The sequence below is a fragment of the Watersipora subatra genome, chromosome 1 (genome assembly GCF_963576615.1).
Source record: "Watersipora subatra chromosome 1, tzWatSuba1.1, whole genome shotgun sequence".
In the NCBI taxonomy this organism is placed as follows: Eukaryota; Metazoa; Bryozoa; class Gymnolaemata; order Cheilostomatida; family Watersiporidae; genus Watersipora; species Watersipora subatra.
In genome coordinates, this window is record NC_088708.1 from 52,388,574 (window position 1) to 52,411,554 (window position 22,981).

General features: G+C 39.8%; 1 long non-coding RNA gene across 1 annotated transcript; it reads right to left on the reverse strand.

Moving 5' to 3' along the window:
- Positions 1-670: 670 nt before the first annotated feature.
- On the reverse strand, positions 671-8,151 carry LOC137410533 (uncharacterized). The gene is made up of 3 exons (XR_010981222.1): positions 8,093-8,151; positions 2,101-2,220; positions 671-1,462 (listed from the first exon to the last, which is right to left on the reverse strand). It is a non-coding gene; the product is annotated as an uncharacterized lncRNA (long non-coding RNA).
- Positions 8,152-22,981: the final 14,830 nt, after the last annotated feature.

Consider the following 22,981-nt stretch of genomic DNA (forward strand, 5'->3'; position numbering starts at 1 on the left):
AGATTACGCCTACAAGTGATTTTGCCTACAGGAGATTACGCCTACAAGTGATTTTGCCTACAGGAGATTACGTCTACAAGTGATTTTGCCTACAGGAGATTACGTCTACAAGTGATTTTGCCTACAGGAGATTACGTCTACAAGCTGATAGACTATGCCTACGATCCAGGATATTGCCCCTACTTTAATTCTGTGAATTGTGATGCAGAAAATTACGAATGGCACGATGAATGCATGTTTTGAACGTGTGTTGATGTATTTTATTATGTAAATTATTTTTTATATCAAATCCTTTAATCATCCATATATCAAATCCTTGCAAATATATACATTTAATTCGAGTTGATTATTGGAAACCATGGTGATTTAACAGCCGTTTATTTGCAACAAACCGTGTTATTGAAGTTAAAACCACATTTTTATTGAATTATTAAGCAAAAAACAAGCGTATGTATTTTTGAAGTTGTTACTCTTATACATACAGACACATGTCAATAACTGAGTATTTCTATGTTATCAGCAGCCCATCACTAAAAGTGATCAATGGTTGTTGGTCAATATATCATTTCATAACTTTGGAGTTGTTTTTTATCTCCTATTGCATACCATTATGTTTCACTTTTACATGGAGCCTCCCTCACAGCCAGTTGAGATCACCCTTGGGTACATATGCATATATACAGAGTAAATTACAAATACAAGTTATATGATTTACAATAGTGTCATCCATCATAAATGAGCAAAAGAAGGCTCTCATAAAAATTTGATTTTTCTGCATATAACCTGTTATTTCACTTTGATACAAAAGAAATTATTTACTAAACAATATTGTTTTAGCAAGAAAAAATATGACATATAAAGGAGCCAACTCTAAATTAACAAAAAGACCACAAAACAATTAAGCACGTTTGATAAAATTATGCTAAAGTGGCCATAGCTTCAACCACATTGTAATGCTGTAATAAATATCTTTGAAATGAAGTAAAAACCCATTTCTCAATCTCCTTGCATGGCTACTATAACTGCTCCTTCTCTTTAGCTTTGCTATATAATAAGCATACATTAAAAGACTATTTCGAAGTGAATATCATTTAGACTTATACAAAATTACTCACTTTTGTATAATTTGGAGGAATTGGGCTACTTTTGTACACACAACAGTTCATATGCTAAGTACACATTCTTGCAGTATTTTTACTTGCTGAAGTTTTCCTATTTCATCAATTGAATCAATAGATAGATTATAAGTTTAGGATTGATTCTGCAAAAAAATACAAACATCCAGTTACAGATTTATTTGCTCCATTTTCTCATTCATCACATATAAGCACCATCATGTCAGTGATACATCTTGAAATGGTAGTATCTGTACTTGTACTAGTATTTGTTCAATAACGTATGTATCGTCATATCACCCTATCTTCTGACTGTCATCATTCTTTCTCAATCGACTTTCAATGTTCTACAAAGTAGAGTAGAAGGTCATGAAAAAGCAATATGTTTTTTGAGAATATTAGAAAGTATGATAATGCAATTTACTTTCTCTAGCTCGATACATCAGAAACCCAACACTGAGCGGATAAGAAAATTTGCACAGAGAACAAATGCAAGATTTTGCAAGATTTTTGCAAGATACAGAACAAGTCAACTTAAGCTAGGTTATAGGTATAATATTCTAAAATGTTCAAACAGTAATATAATGATTAAACTTTTGCTTCATATTTTGTGAGCCAAAAGCCCTGCTAATCATTGTATGAGCTAGTTTAGCCTGTTTAGACTAGCTTTAAGAAAGGAGTCGAGTGTTCAACAACAGCAAAACTCTAACAGACAACTCCCAAATCGCTTGTTGAGAGAGTCTAGAGCTATTTTTGTGCCTGCTACATATTGCATAAAATGATGCTTGGTAGGCTAAGAAACGAGGTATTAAGGGACTCCATGCGAGTGCCGAGAAAGTGGCCGAAGATGAACTGACAACTTAGCTGATAACACAAAGCCTCAACAGCTACACAAGACAAAGCTCCCATGCTGCAACAAGATTTATGCTCTCTTGAATCTTGAGCCAAAATTTGGCACATGAAATTTAATCCACAAAAGTATTACCATCTCTCTATTGGCAAGTCGTCTTTGCCGATAGATACAAATAACTTTCTCATCTTATATGATCACCATCTTCAAAGTGTGACTTCTAATCCTTATTTTGTGGTAGAGCTGCAGAATGATCTGAAATTTAATCAACATATTTTTAAAATTGAATCCGAGGAAGAGCAATTAATCGGCATGCTTACAATGGTTCTGAAAGATGCAGATCAAAAGACAAGAAAGATAGCTGATACTTCACAAGTTAGACCTGGTCCTGAGTATGGCTGCATGGTTTGGGACCTTTACCTTACAAAGGATATTACTTTACTAAAGTGAACTCAAAACGCTGCACTGAGATTTTTGTATAGACAAAAAAGCAGAGTTAGTTTTCTTCAACTATGAGAAATTAATTATTTTGAAACCTTGAAAGACAGATGAGTTAACTTTGTCATAATGTTTTTAGTAAAATTCTGGGTGGTGATAGTGACTTATTGATCAGGACCAATATCAATATATCAATATTGACATTGGTCCCATTCGCTACCTGAGACTTGTAATTTAGATGTTGCGTACAAAGCTACATACATAGAAAATGGTAGCGTACAGCCTGCTACACGGTATTGGCGTTTCATAATTTACAGTTTTAGACTAATTGTACTGCTCAGAGGATGAAATTTTTAATGTAATGTTACTTATCACAATTAGCCATCCCAAGACAAACAGTTTTAACTCATGATTCAACCTTTTGATCAATCAACCTTGCTTGCAACACAAAATAATAAAACCACTACATAATTATATGTAATATATATTATGTATATGGTATAATATACCAAAGATATAATATTACTACTACTATGTATATATTAGCAATGCATAAGACATTGCTAAAACAATGTTTTACAAAGCAAGCTAAAACAAAGCAATGCGTAAAACATTAAAAGTGACCAGAAGAATGGAACAATTTAGTTATAAAACAACTATTTATTTTTTTGTTATTTATTCGCAAATAATCATATTATTCTGTCTCATTCATTTACCCACACTCGTTTGACTATTAAATTACTATAAGCAGACAGACCAATGCCCAATATATCGAAGTATTAATACTAGTTCACCGTTAGTTGCAGACTATTAATTAATTACAAACTATCAATAAATAATAATTCGTAGTACAACGAATGGTACTACCACCCTAAGGTGGTGATGATTTTATCAGACTCAAAGCATCTACCAAAGCTTTGAGATTTTAAGCACACATCTTAGCGTTCTTGTGGCTCCGAACAGCCACCAGTACTAATAGTAGCAGTGGTAGTAATCGTTAATGTTGTATCTTATTAGGATCTGAATTAGCTTTATGGTTTACACATGTTTATTGTTCCCTTCATGGACGAACACCGATCACCCTAAATCTCGTGATTAATGAGAACCAAACATTGAACAGATAGGGAAGATAACTCTAATATACAACAACTCTTCCCCATCTCAATAAAAATCTAGATACAGCTGATTACTTGATTGTCGAATTCGCAAAGAAAAAATAATACTCTATAATAATGAATATCTGGGTAATAGTAATATTAAACTTCTTCAATCAGTCTCTTAGGTGGCTGCCGCTCTCGGTTAGATTGTCGGATAGCTGTAGGCGTAGGTAGGGATATGCGAGGAGTGGTAGGAGAAATCGCGGATGCCGCGCCACCAACACCAGGCAGCGCCCCTCCAGGCGGGCCGGGCGCAGCCGGACATCCCACAGACTCGCCTCGATCCGACACACTTTCCGGATCTACAACAAGCGGCGGATTTGGGTCAATCACATTCAAAGGTGCCTGGAACTCTTCAAACTGAGTATCAACCAGCCTTGGTTTAAGCTGGTCAAAGTGTCTTTTCCATATTTTATTATTGACCTCTATACTATATAGTAATTGCCCTTCTCTTGACCTAACCCTGCCTTCTAGCCACTTTGTACTACCTACATAGCTACGTGCCCAGACTAATTCCCCGGTTTGAAATCTGATAGGTTTTCTACCTCCACCCCTTGTAACGTAATGATCTTCAAAGGTTGGTCTAATCATATTTAACTTGGTAGTGAGCTCCCTTCCCATGAATCGTAGAGCGGGCGACTCCCCGGTGCCTATGTGCGGACAATTTCTATAAGCTAGTAAGAATCTATCTAAACACAATTGTATACTATCAGTTGGATTCTCTTCCATACACAACTGTAAGCCATGTTTGATTGTTTTTACGAAACGCTCTGCCTGCCCATTCGTAGCTGGATGATAAGGAGCAGATCTAGTATGCTTGACCCCATTCGATTGTAAAAACTGTTGAAACTCATAAGACACAAACTGCGGCCCATTATCGGATACCAACTCTTGGATCAAACCGTATCTCGACATATAGTTAGCAAGCATTCCGATCGTACTAGTAGACGTAGTGCTAGTGGTTAAATATACTTCTGGCCATTTAGAGTACGCGTCTACTATTATCAGCAGCATTGTTCCTTTGATTGGTCCCGCATAGTCAATGTGAACTCTTTGCATAGCTTTTTTAGCTGGTAACCACGGGTGAACTTCAACTTTTGGCGGATCTCCCCCCAGTGACTGACAAAGTGGGCATGCTTTGCAACATAACTCTATGTCTCGATCAAAACCAGGCCACCATATAAACGAGCGTCCTAAAGCCTTCATTTTACTCATGCCTAAATGACCCTGATGGAGCTCCTCTAATAGTTTAGCCCTGAGCTTCTCTGGAACTATTACTCGTAACCCCCACATTAACACTCCTCCTACTAGAGACATTTCGCTTTTCTTAGCTATGAAAGGTTTCATTGATTCAGATGATGCTTTTTCTAAACCACCCTCCCGTAACCTACCTACTACTTCTGACAATACCACATCTGTACGAGTGGCTACTGCAACTTGTTCAGAATTAACCGGTAAACTTGCTGCTCGGAATACATAAGCTACTTCCTCCTTTTCAGACTGATCATTATCACCTTTCTCAGCTGGATATCTAGACAGAAAATCTGCTGGATTTTGTTCACTTCGACAACACTCAATCTGATAGTTAAACCCAGATAATTTTAAGGCCCATCGTTGTAATCTCTCTGCTGCCATGACTGGTATGCCAGCTTTGGATCCAAATATTATGCTTAATGGCTGGTTGTCAGTGACTAGTGTAAATGTACGCCCAAAGATAAAATAATAAAAGCGCTCAACTCCAAAAACTATGGCCAAAGCTTCCCTTTCTAGCTGAGGGTAGTTTCGCTCAGCTTTCGACAAAACTCTACTAGCAAACTGAATCGGCTGACACTGACCATCAGCTGACCTATGGGACAAAACCGCGGCTACTCCATCTCTAGAGGCATCACAAGTAAGTACAACCGGTTTGTTTGGATCAAAATGAATCAGAAACTCACTAGTAATCAACAACTTCTTAGACGTTTCAAACGCTTTCTGCGCTTCTAAACCCCAGACTGGCGAATCAACAGCGACCTTCAATAACTCTGTTAGCGGCTTCACCACTTCTGAAAATCTCGGAATGAATTTTCTATAGAAACCCAGCATGCCTAGATACGACCTCAACTTTTTGTCATCCTTAGGTACACTGGTATCAACGATACTTTCTACCTTACTAGGGACAGGCTTTACACCTTTCTCATCAATTATATGACCTAGGTATTGCACCGAAAGCTGCATGAACTTACACTTACGCTTGTTCAGTCTCAACCCAAACTGTTCTAGTCTATCCATTACGGCATCAAGGTTTATATTATGCTCAAGCTTAGAAGTACCGGAAACTAAAATGTCATCATAGTAGACTTGAACCCCTGGTAATCCATTTAAAACTTGCTCCATCGCATGCTGCCAGATAGCAGGAGCCGTCTTGATACCGAAGGCCAAACGTTTAAATCTAAACAAACCTTTGCATGTAGCTATAGTTAACAAGTCCCTGTACTGCTCATCTACTACCATCTGGTTGTAGGCAGCTGATAAATCTAGTGTTGTAAACAGCTTACTACCCGACAGTTTGGACAGAATGTCATCCATGTGTATCTGGGGAGGGGACAACTCTTGTAAACATGAGTTAATAGTGGGTTTAAAATTACCGCATAGCCTAAGACTACCATTTTCTTTCACTACTGGTACTACCCCTGACGCCCACTCACTAAATTCTACAGGCTCGACTATTCCTTCTTTTACTAGCCGGTCTAACTCGACTTCAACCGATTCTTTTAGTGCAAGTGGTATCCTATATGCTTTCTCCCTAACTGGCTTACTACCCTCTTTCAAATACAACTTAGCTGTTATGTTTTTCAGGGTCCCTAAACCAGGCTGGAATAACTCAGTGTGACGAGCCAACACCTCATCCAATGACAGACCGTCTCCACCACCTACCTTGCCAATCCCTCCAGCGTGTAAAACCGATGACCAGTCTATAGGAAGCCGTCGCATCCAGTCCCGCCCCAGAAGAACACATCTAGCACCAGTGACCACATACAACCACAGATTCCCCGACCATCCGGCATAGCGCACCTCTGCCCACAGCCTTCCTTTGCAGGCTACCGATTCACCTGTAAAACTATAAAAGTTCTTATTAGATGGTTGTAAAACTAAATGTTTAAATTTAGTGTCATACACATAATCAGGGATTAGAGTGGTAGAGCATCCGGTATCAACTTCCATGTTTAGCTCTACTTGATTTATTTCACAGGTAACAGTTATTGGATGGCCATGTTTAGGTAAGCTTTCAGTTGCGTGTACTACCTCCGAAGTAAGATATACAGGATTCTCTCCATCTTCATCATCTCCGGATTCTCCGCTTCGATGGTTGGACGGGCCAGTACTGTCTACGGTTTTTACACTGCTGCCGTTCTCCTGGTTAGGTTTCTTCTTCTGGTCATTCTGGCGGCATACGGGTTTTATATGACCTTTCTTATGGCATTGATGACATTCCGCGTCCTTAAAAGGGCAGTTATTGGCCAGATGGGTCCTTCGGCCACATCGGTAGCAGGACTTGTTACCTTGTGGTGAAAAGTTTCGTTGGACTACCTGCGCAACGACCTCTTTATTGGCACCCAGTTCGCGATGCTTTTCATTAGACCGAGTTTGGCTGGCCTGATTGAATATCATCATTTGTTCACGTGCCGCTTCGTGAGCTCTAGCATCAGCTTTGGCTTGATCAAATGTCAGCGCTGCATTTCGAAACAATTTCTCTCGCAACCGTTCATCATAACATCCATAGACCAGCTGATCTCTAAGATGTTCGTTGCGTGTATTGTCAGCAAAACCGCAATCTTGAATTAGTCCAGTGATTCGTACTAGATATGCATCAACAGACTCTTCCATTTCCTGTTTGGCTGATCGAAATTTGAAACGTTCTATAAGCACATTTGCTCGTGGTTGAAAGTGATTATCAAATCTCACTAAGATTTGATTAAGTGTTTCTCCGTGGTCCTCCGCCAAATCAAATGTATTATATATGCGAAGCAATTCAGGACCTCCCAGTGTCAGAAGGATTGCTTGCTTTCTAGCTTCAGCATCATCAGGAATACCTGATGCAATGAGGTACAGCTTCAGTTGCTGTTTAAAAGTTCTCCAGTTTTCCAGAGTGGGAGGTTTTCCCATTACACACAGTAGTGTAGGAGCTTTAATTCCCATCTCTGCCATTGTGCTATTACTGCTAATCCCATCCAATCGTCGCCAATTTGTTGTATCTTATTAGGATCTGAATTAGCTTTATGGTTTACACATGTTTATTGTTCCCTTCATGGACGAACACCGATCACCCTAAATCTCGTGATTAATGAGAACCAAACATTGAACAGATAGGGAAGATAACTCTAATATACAACAGTTAAGAAAGCCAATATAGGAAAGGAGATAATAAATTGTTAAATTGATAATAAATTGACACTTCCACGATTTTCGTTCTGATTGATAGATGACTTTAATCAATAGTATGTTTTTCAATCAATGTAAAGTGAAAACACTATTATTGCATTACTTTTTACCATGTTTTTTACATTTTTTCTTCAACAATCAATGGTATGCACCATCTCCATAATTGTAGACGTAATCTCCAGGAAGTGTAGACGTAACCTCCAGGAAGTGTAGACGTAACCTCCAGGAAGTGTAGGCGAAACCTCTTGTAGCCGAATCTTCTTGTAGGCGTAATCTCTGTAACCCGCTGTCTAGCAGCCATAATCGCACACAACTATGACAACCACTTTTGACACACCTAACAATTAACACCTCGAGGAATCACTATAGCACTACTACGATAATGCTACTTCACTACCTATACAACGTGGCAACCCAAATCTATAAATAACAATCACCTACCCGAACAACGCTACGACACAATAGCGTTAGTAATTAATATTACCGGGTTGCAACTAGACAGCTAGATGTTGGTGTTTTCCCTAAGTTGAGGCTAGATAGTGGAAACGTCTCTAGTTCTTTTAAGTCTTGGCTTAGTGGGTTTGCGGTTGCGTGGGAGCTTACTTCGTTCCGTATGGATAATACTGAAGGTGGGGTCCCAATCTTTGCGGGGAGGACTAAGCTGTTAGTTTTACTGGGCGCTATCGGTAGAAGAGGAATGAAGTTACTGAGAAGCTTAGGGTTTGATATTGTGAGCCAAGCAGCTGATGCTTATCAAACGGCTTTAAATCTTTTGAGATGTCATTATGAGAGGGAGGAAAGTGTGTTTGTGAGAACGATGAAGTTTGTTACTGTCTCACAGGCTTTAGGGGAAGAAGAGAGAGAATACTTGGTGAAAGTGGAAAAGTTGAGTATAGTTATGGATTTCGGTGATGGTAATGATGATTTAAGGCAGCGTTTTTGTGTAGCTTTAGCAGTGAATGGTTTGTGTGATTCCGGTGCCAGAAAAGGCCTAATGCAAGAGACTGACTTAATTTGGGAGCAGTTATCTAATAGATTGAAAGCTAGACATTTAGCTAGAGAATCAGAATCTATTATCAGTGGTGCTAAGAGAGATATCAAGGTGGAATCTAGTGACAGTAGTTTTCTTGCACCTGTTTGCCGCGTTTCTAGAAAGATTGAGAAATCTCATGATGAGCGTTCTAGTTATAGGCTGCCTAGGAGAGATAGTTCAGGTAGTGCTAGATCTGACACCTTTTCACCTGGGTGGAGAGGTAGGCAAAGTTATAAAAGGTCATCACCTAGACGATATAATTCCCCTGCTAGAAGTATTATTTGCTTTGCTTGTAACAGGGAAGGACATCAAGTTAGGGATTGCTCGAGTGCTAGGTGCTATGTTTTTTCAAAGAGGTCACATTTCTAAGGATTGTCCTCGCAACAAGTGTATTGAAAGACGAGAGTGTAGACGTGATTGTAAGAGATATAGCAGCAGTGGTAGTAGTAGAAGCCCATCAGGGGATAGGTACAAGTCTAGTAGACAAAGTAGGAGTTTTAGAAAAAGTCCACATAGAGTGAGATTCACCAAAAGCAATAAAGATGGGCTATGTAGTAGTGACATTAAACAAGTTTTAAAAGTAAATGGGAAAAATGTTGAGTTTACACTCGATACAGGAGCAGAAGTTTCTACGGTAACAGAAGAGACTAGTAAAATGCTTGGTCTGAGTTTGAGTAAACCTGAACGTAGTATATATAGCGCAGATGAATCTTCTCTATCTGTAGCTGGAATTTGTAAAGTTGAAATCAGAAGCACTTTTAGGTCAGTCGACAATTCCGTGTATGTTTTAACAGGTTCTAGGAAAAATCTTTTAGAATTACATGAGTTACATCAGCTAAAATTGCTTGACATTAATAGTATGTGCGAAGATGATTTTGACCAAAAGGAGTTTCCTGACGTTTTTCATGGTTTTAAAATGAACTTGAAGGAAAATATGGAACCTAAGCGTTTATTAACACCCAAACCAATGGTGTCTGGTCTTAAGGATCAAGCTGAAAGAGAATTAGACATAATGTCAGCTAGTGAATCAATTTCTCGTTCTGGTGCTAGTTATGCCGGTGTAGTAAAGAACAGTGGAAAAGTTCAGAAAGCCTCTATATTGAACAAAGTGAATGAGTTTTTAGACGAAATAGAAAGCGACAGCTTTTTGGATGAGAATAAATTTGAGGAGAAAAGGAAAAATATTAGGTTAAGGAGAGAGAGGTTACAGCGCAGGTTTGAGGAGCAGATTAGGGAGTTAGAGAAGGAGGAAATGGAATTGAGTGAGGAGTATGAGAGCTTTGTCGCCCTCCAAGGCGTCTTAGCTGAAATGGCCAAGGTGAAAGCCCATTTGCCCGCTAGATTTGCGAAGGCTAGGCCCGCGGTGGACAGCGTTTCTGCCGGCGCCCATGCTTAAGCAGAGAAGGCTGCTGGATTTGGCTCTTGTAATCCAAGCCTGGATGGCGATTCCAGGGAGGAAAGCTTGAGTGCGAAGAAGGCCAGGGTGGAACCTGTAGGCGTTGCTAAAAGCTCCCTAGAGGAGTCTTTTGAGACCCCAGGTTTATAAAAGCAGCAAGCCTGTCAGTACGACAGATGCCTGCACTGGTCAAGAGGAGTCCAAGACCCTTGACCTAGCTGCAGAGGAAGAGTCCTTGGGAAGCGAAGGAGATGATAGAGTATTTGGGATAAAAGGAAAATTGTAGTTTTGATCTTGGAAGTTTGTAACTTGATTGGAAAGAACAATATATGAAATTAGGATCTTCTGAGGTGGCTTTTTCCTAGGAAAGGGGGCATGGTGTGTAATCGAGTTTTGAGGTATTATGTAGCCTAATGATGTCTAAGGCAATGGTGAGACAAGTCAAGGTAAGTGATGCCTTTGCCATGGTATTAAAGCTATCAGATTAACAGCTTGATTGGCTTCTCGGTGCTATGACATATAAGCTATACTGCAACTCAAGGATCGGTTTATTCTACAGTGTCGTATTAAGGTATGTACCTGCACGTTATTTAACATAAGCAAAAATCCTTTCCAATCAGAAAAGTCTCGAAACAACCTGCTTTATTCTTTCTCATGATTTATGGACGGTTGGGCGACAGTCAATAGGGCGACAGACACTTAGGCGACACTTTCGGTTCGAAAGGCGACAACTTCAGACGGAAGGGCGACACAGCGGACACACAGGCGACAATTCTGGACATTGAGGCAACAATTCTGAGGGCAGGATTAATTCAAAATATCAAGTCCTGTTATGGCCTGTTATGTTGTTGTGAATTAGTAGTGAACACTAACAAGATGCCAACTTTATTGATGCCCAGATCGGAATTCTTGCATTAGTATATTTTTCACGCATTGCTCCACCTTATTTCCTTGGCATCTATTACCTGCTTATATCCTCATTAATCTGATTACATTATTCTTTTACACACAGTAGAATTTCATATTGTATTATTGAATGTACCCAATATTTATTCAATTGAGATGGTTATTATTAAAAAAAACTGCTGAGATTAATCTGTATTTAATCGTCCAACTATTCTTCTGTTCATCCTTTTCCACAAATTTAACTCTAGAGTTTGTCAACTCCACACACTCAGAAGTCATTTAGCCAGTCACTATTTTCTTTTTCACTTCCTTCCTTGAATGCTTGGAAAAACTGGCAAGTTGCTTATCAGTGTGGCAAGAGTCTGAGATTCTTTACCGCCTAATTTATAACATCATAGAGGTACCAACTTTTTTAACCCCTTTGAAGCGATGCATTCTTGAGTCACTAGCATACCGCTGTTGATGAGTCATTATACTATCTTTGGCTCATGTATCATGTATTAGGATCCTCAGTAGTAGCTCTCAAATTAATGTATATTCTTGTTCTGATTGCAGTATGAAAATAAATACATACATATGAGTTTAGCTTGATACATTTTAATAAATTTGCTTTTTGGTATATTTATACAAATAGTAAAGCTGATTTTTATCATATATAACTTTCAAAAATACGTATATCAATAGTTTGCAGCATTAATTTTTTTTACAATGCTTTTATTCTGATTGATACTATGTAGATAAACCCATCTAGCGATAGAACTTCTCTTTCCTATCTAGAATGACAAGATCAGGTTCACGGTTATAAATTGGCAACTGAATATTACTTTCTGCTAATTCTAAAACTTAAATGAAAAGATAATTTGAATTACAGGAGTATAATTATACACAGTGACTCGCAGGTACTCGAATGCACTTGCACTTCCAATCATACACAAAAATAATTGCAGGAAATTCCCTACACCACTATTTAATAAAGTTGTCATTAAAGTTCAAGCTGATGGCTGTCTATGTAATATTTTCCTATGTTTTCTGAAGTCTGTCCTTTGTTAAAATAGTCGTTTATAAAAAAGATTCACAGTGCGTGTTAAAATGCAAAATATAGTATATGATGTGGCACGTGGCAGCATTAACCTGCAACTGAGTATATATCACAAAGGTCTTTGAGGTGTTGATCACTCCTCATTATCTCAAACTACAGGTTGTGTGTGCCATCGGGATCTGTGACAAGAGTAAATCGGTCAAATATCTCAAGTGACTCTAAAGGTAACATGGCATCAGGACCGGTTGATTTCTATGCTTTAGAATGGATCATTTCTCCATAAGCTTTCTGTGATGCTGTTTAGTCTTCTTGCAACAAGCTGCAGAAGTTAGTAAAATATGGATATATCTTAGACACCTATGTCAGAAAAATCCTTCATTCTTCATACTCAAATAAAATCGTGACAAACATACATCAGTGTGAACCGCCTATTGAGTCTGCATTGTAATGACATTGAATTATTATCATAATTGTAAAGAAACAAGGATAAGGAAATCATTATTTCCACAAGTGAATGAGAAATCACAATAGGGAATTGTTTTTTCATCTCACACAAAGAGCAAACTTCTCCCAGCTACTGTGAATTTCGACGATCGAAACCATAAAACTATTTCTTCTCGAGGTAAGATAACTCTAAAGTTTCAACAATCAGAGACAAGATTGTCGACATTTCAGCCGAGAACGTGACTTTTCGAACAGTTTTGAACAAACGTTCTGATACAAAAACAAGTTTTGGTGTTTTAATTGAATAAGCTAGATGCATTTTTAGAAACAAAACCTTAATGTTTTGTTAACTGTCTAGGCTAGCATAATCAGAGAAATCTCACCAATGGCGTTTAAAAATTCATGTTGCTATTTCGATTTATAAAAACGTTTGTGAAAAAACAATAACACTGTTGTAGTAGATGTCTACCCTCGTTCACATATACACGTGTATTGTATCCGCATTATCACAGTAGGATTATATATTAGGTTATTTGGAAAAATATATCATTCACACTTGCTTCCGGGCAGAACAACACGAGGTTGTTAATGACTTAATAAGAAAATCTATCGAACGCATCTAGTCTAGTGGCCGTGCTAAATCAATCTTACTACATGGTGGCAGCGAGAGGAGGTCTTCAGCAATGTTATGGGAGACAGTGAGCATAGCGAAGAAGAAGATGCCGCTCCTGTGGTACATAAACATTACTCAATTCCAAGACTGAATCCACCGGACAAATTTGACTTCAGTGACCCAGGACAATGGACTAGGTGGAAAGCCAGATGGCTCAGGTATCGGGAGGCAAGTAGATTATGTGAGCAAAGGGACAGAAAACAGATTAACACCCTTGTTTACACGTTAGGTCCTCAAGCAAAAGATATCATCTTAGCCAAAGCTATCCCGGAGGATACACACGACAATCTAATTAATGCTTTCGATACATATTTTGGTGTTCGCACTAATACGATAGTAGAACGCGCGAAATTCAACAAGCTTGCTCAAGGCAACGATGGCATGGACGTATTTATCAATAAGCTGTATAGACAAGCTGAATATTGCAACTACGGTGCATTGAGAGAAGAACTCATCCGCGATAGATTGGTTGTTGGCGTTACTGATGATTCGCTGAGCAACAAACTACAATCAGAATTAGATTTGACTCTCAACGCTGCTGTAGACATTTGCAGAAGATATGAATCAGCAAAGCAGGCACAGACGGTAGTGAGACCTGGCATTGAAGGTTCATCGGCGTCAGTAGACAGCGTTAAACATTTGAAAAGCCGTAGATCTATGAAAGCGACTGTCAAGAATGCTAGGCCCATAACGACTGATGCTGCTAGTTATAGCCCTAATTCAGCCAGTAAACCGAAAGCCTGTCACAGGTGTGGAAAAGGCTTCCACCCGAAATCATCATGCCCAGCTATCAAATCTGTCTGTAACCACTGCCGGATGATCGGACATTGGAAATCGGTATGCAGACAATTATCTAAGGTTTCAGAAGTTCAAGTAGCTGAAAATATCTTGACACCACATTTCCTAGGTGAGGTCAAGCCGGTAAAAGTAGACAATCGCAGCTGGTCGGTGAGAATAAATATCACTTTCAACAACTGTCCCGAGGTCGTAAGTGTTTTTAAACTCGATACAGGTGCTGCTGTATCTGTATGCAGTGTAGATTCTTTCGGAGGTAACATTTATAAACTGTCTAAACCCGACAAGCAACTTGTAGGACCCGGTAACACTCACTTACCTGTACTAGGTTATGCCAATGCTAAGATGCGCATTGACAACCGACACATTGTTGAGAAAGTTTATATAGTTTCTGATCAGAACACTAACCTGTTAAGCAAGGATGCCTGTATTTCTTTAGGATTGGTTACTTGTGATGTAAATCATGTATTCAATGTTAACACTGTTTCTGGTGATGTTGTAGGAAAACATAATTTTAAATCTGAATACCCTGATGTTTTTTGTGGTTTAGGCAAGCTCGCAGATCCATACACGATACAGATACGAGACAATGCGAAACCAGTAGCGTTGCATATCCCGTACGAAGTATCGATGCCCCGTTTGCGGATCGTAAAGAAGCAGCTGGACGATATAGAACGAAAGGAGGTCATTTCAAAGGTGACCGTACCTACAGACTGGTGTGCGGGTATGGTCCAGGTTCCGAAGGCAGACCAAAATTAGATCCGAATTTGTGCCGACCTTACAAATTTAAACAAGGCCGTACGGCGTGACACATATCCAAGTACGTCAGTCGATAGCTCGCTTGCTAAGATATCAGGTGCAAAGTTAATGAGCAAGCTTGATGCAAACTCGGGCTATTATCAAATTCCGCTATCTGACGAATCCCGGCTACTTACGACATTCGTGACTCCTTTTGGGCGTTATTGCTACAATAGGGTTCCATTCGGACTAGTCAGCGCCGGCGACATCTTTTAACGGTGTATATATAACATTCTCGAAGGTCTTGACGGTGTTGTCTGTCACATGGACGACTTATTAGTATACAGCTCTGTCAGCGAACAGGAGCATGATGATCGTGTCTGCAAAGTGCTCCAACGCCTGAGGGCGGCCGGCATGACACTTAATGCAGAGAAATGTTGCTTCAGCCAACGCTCCACGAAATTTTTAGGTCATTTGGTAGATGCAGAAGGCGTGAGACCCGATCCCGATCGTATCAGAAATAATCAAAATCTCGCTGACCCAACAAATATAACTGAACTACAATCACTCTTAGGTACCGTGAATCAGTTGGAAAAGTTCTCGCCACGCATCACTGAATTGACGATACCACTTCGTGCTGTCCTCAAGTCGCCACATTGGGTCTGGGACGTTGCCCAAAAGCAAGCCGTGTCTGACATTAAGTGTGAATTGTCAAAGGCTCCGTGTTTAGCATGGTACAGCATCGACAAACCAATAATCGTAATGTGTGACGCTTCCAATCAGGGTCTAGGAGCAGTTTTGCTACAAGTGCAATCCGATGGCTCCCGAAGGCTAGTAGCATGTAAATTCCGATCTTTAACCGAAACCGAACAGCGCTGGTCACCTATAGAGAAAGAGGCACTAGGTATAGCGTGGTCATGTGCTAAGTTCGATAGATACATTCTTGGCCATCAGGACGTGACAGTCGAAACTGATCACAAGCCGCTAGTGCCCATATTTAATTCGAAGGCGGTAAACGATCTTACGATTCGCATTCAAAGACAAAGGTTACATGCAATTAAGTACACTTTTGTGACTAAAGACATACCGGGAAAGTCGAATTATGTGGCAGATCTGCTTTCACGCCGACCAGTAGGTAGACCAGACATCGAGGACAAGAAGCTCGCCGATGAAATTGAGGTGTACACTATATCGTTTCTATCGCAACTACCAGCGACGGACCGCAGGCTTAACGAGATTAAACACGCACAGCTGGAGGATACAACATGTAGGCAAATCAGGCAATACGTGCGACATGGTTGGCCATTTTACTTATCAGACTTGCAGACGAACCTGAAGCCATATTGGCAAGTTCAAGGAGATCTGAGTCTGGTGGACAATGTTCTCATGTATATGGACCGTTTGGTAATACCTCTTCCGATGCTCGCAGACATTCTTTCTAGATTGCATTGCGGCCATCAGGGCATCACAAAATGCAGAGAGAGAGCCCGCCAGTCAGTCTGGTGGCCAGGCATTTCTTCCGAGATTTCCGAAATGATAAAGTCATGTAGAACATGCCAAACATACTCTAGCAAAAGGACTGAACCGTTGCAACCGTCAATCTTCCCCGACCGCCCATGGCAGCGTGTAGCCACCGACATGTTTCATTGGCAAAGCAAAGACTATGTACTAGTTATAGACTATTATTCTAGGTACATAGAAGTGATAAAGCTAGATCGAACCGATAGCGACTCCGTGATCAACGCACTGAAGTCCGTATTCGCTCGTCACGGTATTCCACAGTCTGTCATATCTGACAATGGCCCGCAGTACGCTAGCCAACAGTTCAAGAGGTTTGCTGAAGAATACAATTTCGTCAGCATAACCAGCTCACCGAGATTTTCACAAGCTAATGGAGAAGCAGAGCGTGCCGTGCTCACTGTTAAAAATCTGTTACACAAATCATCCGACCCGTATAGAGCGCTACTAGCGTATAGGAACACGCCCATACAGAACGGTTATTCTCCTGCCGAACTACTTATGGGACGCCGTTTAAGATCGGACATACCCGTTGATCCGAAGTCACTCCTACCGAATCCTCCTGACATGGAGATAGTCAGGTCGAAAGAACAGGATTACAAATCCTGCATGAAGAGAAACTTTGACAGCCGCCACAGAGCGAAAGAGTTATCTCCGTTATCGCAAGGTGATGACGTGTACATTAGGGATCTCGACAGAGCAGGCGTTGTTACCAAAAACCTTCCAGGACGCTCGCATGAAGTACACACACCGAACGGCAGCGTACGTCACAACCGTCAAGCTCTCTGCCGATTGTCACCGAACAATCAGGACACTGTCGAACCGAGCACTCTCCCACTAGTCGAGCGTGAGGCCGGATCCAACACTGATGCAGTACGACAACCTATGTCAATTTCTGACAATCAGCCACCAGTACTACGCCGCAGCACTCGCATACGTAGACCTGTAAAGCGCATGGATCTGTGAGCAGCCGATAATTCATTCGTTGCTAGGTCTTGTACATTTATACTCACTCTTGTTATTTTTAGTTTACGGCTTATATGTTTGCTCCGTTCGGCATAGTTTGTAATGCCTTCTTTCTGTATGCCCAATCCACATATGCCTTACCTACTTCTTATTTTGTATTAAGGGAGATGTTGTAGTAGTTGTCTTCCCTCGTTCACATATACACGTGTATTGTATCCGCATTATCACAGTAGGATTATATATTAGGTTATGTGGAAAAATATATCATTCACTCTTGCTTTCGGGCAGAACAACACGAGATTGTTAATGACTTAATAAGAAAATCTATCGAACGCATCTAGTCTAGTGGCCGTGCTAAATCAATCTTACTACAAACACTGTCAAGGCTACATTTCAAAAATATACGTAAGCATTGCACACGATGACAGCTTGTCATAGTTTGTCAGTACATTACCTTGCCTTCAACCTAACAGCAAATTTGTCGCCTTTCAGTCTGGAATTGTCGCCGGTTTGTCTGCCGTGTCGCCTTTCCGTCTGAAGTTGTCGCCCTTCAAACCGAAAGTGTCGCCTAAGTGTCTGTCGCCCTAGTGACTGTCGACCAAAAGTCCAGTTACCTTTCTCACTCCCATCTTGCGTGTAGTTGATCGAGGAATTAATAAATAATCATGCTGTATTTAGAATATTGCATCATCTTCATATCGCCACAAGCTCAATGTTGAGGTGAGTAGACGCTGAGTGGAGCCTTGTTGTAAATTGATGAAACAACAACCAGTAAATCTCTAGCCTGTATAGAAACCTCGGTTTGGTTTGTGTACAGGCTAGTTTACTACAAAAAGAACACAAGGTTTAGCAACAGCTTTTATTGAATTATGTGTTATTTTCCGTGATGGGCTGATTTCGTTCTGGGTGCTCTACTTGTTTATTGGGCCTATTGATCAGGGGAATTATTTTATTACAAAATATTTGCATTAATATCCCAAACGCCCATCCTTCTTTTGCCTTATTAATATTATCACATGTTGTGTGACAAGCTGATTTTGGTGGCAAACTTTCAATTGTGACTGCTAACAGGTTGACTCGAATCCCAGCTAATCAATGATCAGGACACGCCTAGCCAAAAACAAGGAATAAGATTATTCCTAGCCAAAATGAGTAGGCCTACAATGTAACAGTATTTATACCCTTCACAACACTACTGATAGCATAGGTCAGCAGATATGAAGCGGTCTTGATGTTTCTTAGTAGTAGTCAGAGCCAATTACCGGTATTAGTTCCTAAACTACTCTTACAGTAACCTTATATTCCAAACTACGGCGTTTTCATGATGGTTGCAATTAACTGTTCGTTTTTGAGCTTTTAAGAGCTTGTAATCACATTTCCACAATTTTGCACCTACAACACAGCAGAGTGAGACATGGTGAACCTTTTGATACCAAATAACTGTAATGTGAATTTTGTTGCGAGTAAACCTTTAACGTCACAGGAAGCTGGTAGCTCTTTTTAGTACGCTTACTCAAATTATACATTGGCAATGTGCCAGGCTAAAAGCAAGTGGCGGGCAACTCTCATTACCTCTAATTGTTTATATATATGCTGTTTTTTAATACCCGGGCAACGCCGGATAGCACAGCTAGTAAATATATATATATAAACTAGCTATACTACCCGGTGTTGCCCGGGTAATAAAAAAGTCTTTGGACAGAAAATTTATTTGTATTTAATATATAATAGAGAACTTGTGAAATTTCTGAAAGCAAAAAATATTAACTTGCAACATATTCATTATGTAAGTGATGGATTTGCATCGCAAATCAAAAATCGGTTAACAGTGCAGAACTTGATTGGCCATAGGGAAGAAATTGGGTATGCCAGCTGACTGGAGTTTTTGTGAGACATCACATGGCAAAGGTGCAGTAGATGGTGTTGGGAAGCATCAAACAACAGGTTCTAATGACAGTGTATCGAGGATGCTACGTCGTAAACTCGGCAAAGTCATTTGCAGAAGCTGCAACAATAATAACTTCCAAATCAGTAAAACCAATGAAGAGTTTATACATCTCAAAAAATATGATCACTAAAACAGTTAAGATCTGCAAAGAACGCTGGTCCACTGCACCTCCAATTCATGGCATTCAATCTTGCCATCAGATAGCAATTAAAGAAGATGGTGATGTTACTTTGGTGGAATAGTGTTCTTCCACTTGGCAGCCAGCTCCAACCACAATGAGCAGCGAACCTAATCAAAAGGTAACCACAGGAGATACTTCACCAACATTGACTCAGTTCTTATGACAAAGGCTGGTTGCATTGGCCTATGACTCTGAAGTCAGCTTTGGAGAAATTCTCACAGGGGAAGCTAATGAAGGTAGCTGCACTATAAAGTACATACACTGTGCACGCGAGCAGTTCATGTGGCCAAACCTCGACGACATAAGAACCACCCTCAGGAATTATCTTCTTAAAGTATTTCCAGTGATTGTACTAGCAGCAACTACCAGGTCACTGAGATACTTTGTCATAAAAAATGAGGCAATAATAATGGCATATGTTTTTTTTAAAAATGGTTTACTGCATGAAAGTCTGACAATCTTTAAGTTATATGTGTTTTATGTTTAAATAAAATAAATGCAATATATAGTAATTTTAAACTTTTGGTTGGTTTAACACAAGTATATTCAATGTTACAACTACAACTCATAACAATTTGTGATCTTACAACCACAAAACATAGAAAAATGCTTAATTTTTTATGTTATTTTCGTCTCGTGCGTCACAGCCCCAAAGGTAGCCTGTCTTGACAAACTGTTGTTTTTTTCGGAATTGTCCCCCGTCGAGCGGGCGAGCAACAACAGCTTATCACAAGACGTACTGCACCTGATGCATCAGCTGCACTTATAGAAAGTTGTACTCTTCCGTCTATGCGGCTTGGTTGCGATGTTATGTCGGTTGCTCCATTGGTAATCATAACGGAATTCGCTCAAAAATTTATGTAGAAAATTTAAGATAAGAACGTTTAACTAGCGACCCGTCTCTGCAGTAAACTAGTAGAATTTGAAAATTTAGGCTACAACAGCAACTAAACATGTCGTTATTTGTGCGCTCAGTCAGTTTTATTTCTATTTTTGTATCAGCAATGATATACAGCCCCCAAGGATAGCCGACGGCTATCACAAGGGCGGGGTTTAATGATGGAGCTCTGTCAGGATTGTGCTAGCCAAACACAACTCTCGCGGGGCGATCGCGTTGCCTTGTTAGGTTTTGGAAAACACGACTCGCTGTTATCGTTTCATTACCTCATTCAGTCAGTAGACTCCGCGGCTCACAATAGCAAACCTTGAATTTCTACAATGTAGGGGTGATACCTAATCAAAATAATGGATCCATGCAAAATAAAACATTTTAAATTACCTACTTTTAGTAATTTTTAAATTGGAAAAAGTCGTGATGTATGCTTAAAGTTCAATATAATTTACCCGAAATTACCCGAACAACGGTCTTTTTTTCCTAGTTTTTGATTAATATTTTGCCACCCCTAATATAAAATGACAAAGTCTTTCATCGTTCTCACATTGTTTTACCTGGCCAATAAGATGGGACAGCATGCAAAGTTGTGCAGTGTAGTTTTTATACTCAAAATTCAAATACAAAACCAAATTTGAGCTATTTTACGATTGTGACTATTAATATCACAAATGCTTGCGAATGGCAACGAACTGATCATAATGGTGGCAATATTGGGATACTATATTTATTTGACAATAAAATGAATTCAACAGATAAGTGAAATAACGACTATAGTTCATAATATTTGTAAATTTACAAGGGGCTTTATTCAGCATATTTGTTTGTTCGGATGCCGTGTTCGGGTTCATCCCAACAAAGCTCCATCATTAAACCCCGCCCATATGAGAGCCGTCGGCTATCCTTGGGGGGGCTGTATATCATTGGTATCAGTCAGTTTTATTTGTTCTTATTGATTTTATTTTCAGTTTATTTTCTTAAGTTTTACTAAAGTTTATCACAGAGACTGGTCTTCGGTTAAACGTTGTAATCTTGTTTTTTTTCTACATAAATTTTTGCGTGAAATCCGTTATGATTACCAATGGAGCGTCCGACATAACATCGCAGCCAAGCCGCGTAGACGGAAGAGAACAACTCCCTATAAGTGCAGCTGATGCATCAGGTGCAGTACGTCTTGTGACAAGCTGTTGTTGCTCGCCCACTCGACGGGGGACAACTCCGCAAAACCACAGTTTGTCAAGACAGGCTTTTTTTTCTCATGACCAAATTAATTTCTGCTGAAAATAATCAGGCCTAATATGTATATGTATGATAGGCCTATATGTAAATTTTGAAGTGCCATCGTAGTTATAGGGCTAGCAACAGTGACCAGGACTAATTATAGATGCTAATGATATTCTGTTTTGTGCTTACAGATAAATCCAGATTATAGCCAGATCCTGCATTCAAATCCCTGTTTGTGTGAAGATGATATTGACCCTTGCCTGATGATCAGTAAACAGTAGCCTGATGTAGTCACTCAGGAATGACACCTTATCCAGCGTTCAGAAAGATTTGATTCCTAATGCGCAGTATGGCACAGAGAGATATGCTCAAGTCCTCCACATGTCTGAACAACATCATTGGGTGTCTGTTACGAATATTGGAGCTTCATATGAAACAGTAAAGTTTCAGCTTGAAAGTCGCTATTCCTCACAGCACTAAAGGCACCATAGCCAGTAAGTAAAATAAAGGAATGCTTCTTTAATATACATAATAGCTAATAATTATTCGCCATTTTTATTATGTTTTAAATAATTTTCGGGCACTGTCCAGTATAATTTTTTGGTCTGGGTAACATGTATCATTTCATTTATCTCAACCATATTTCTCTGAAAATTTCTCAGAGATTTTTACTTTCACAAAGTTGAATGTCATACGAAAGCCATTGTTAAAACCAATTCTACCACTGGTTTGTGTAGAAAAAATGTTTCACTACTTTACGATGGTTCTTTGAAGGCTTAGAAAAACATGCAGGCAGTGAGTTGGTAGCGGTGGTTGAAACGGTTCAAGTACAAAACGGCCCTACCGATTGTGGGGCCTCCCCCCCACCGATTGTGGGCCCCTCCTCCCTCCACCCATCGATTGTAGTTTATTTGCAGTTATGTACTTGGGTGAAACGTGATTTGAAACTAACCTTTGCAAACTGCATTCGATCAGCAGAAACTCAGGGCACTTGTTGTGACCTGCCTCCAGTAGGATGAATGGACCCAGCTCACTCGATTACAACTGCCACCAAAGGTCAGATGGATTAGGGCCCACACCATTTGTGACAAGGTAAGAAATTGTTGATACTCATGTGGGAATAATCACATGAATTCTTGCCTACATCAACAAACCCCTTGGTACAGATAACACAATTCACAAAACACGCCGGGTGTGTTTCAATTAGCCTCCAATCAACAAAGCCTCCATCTCCTTTTTTCTGCTC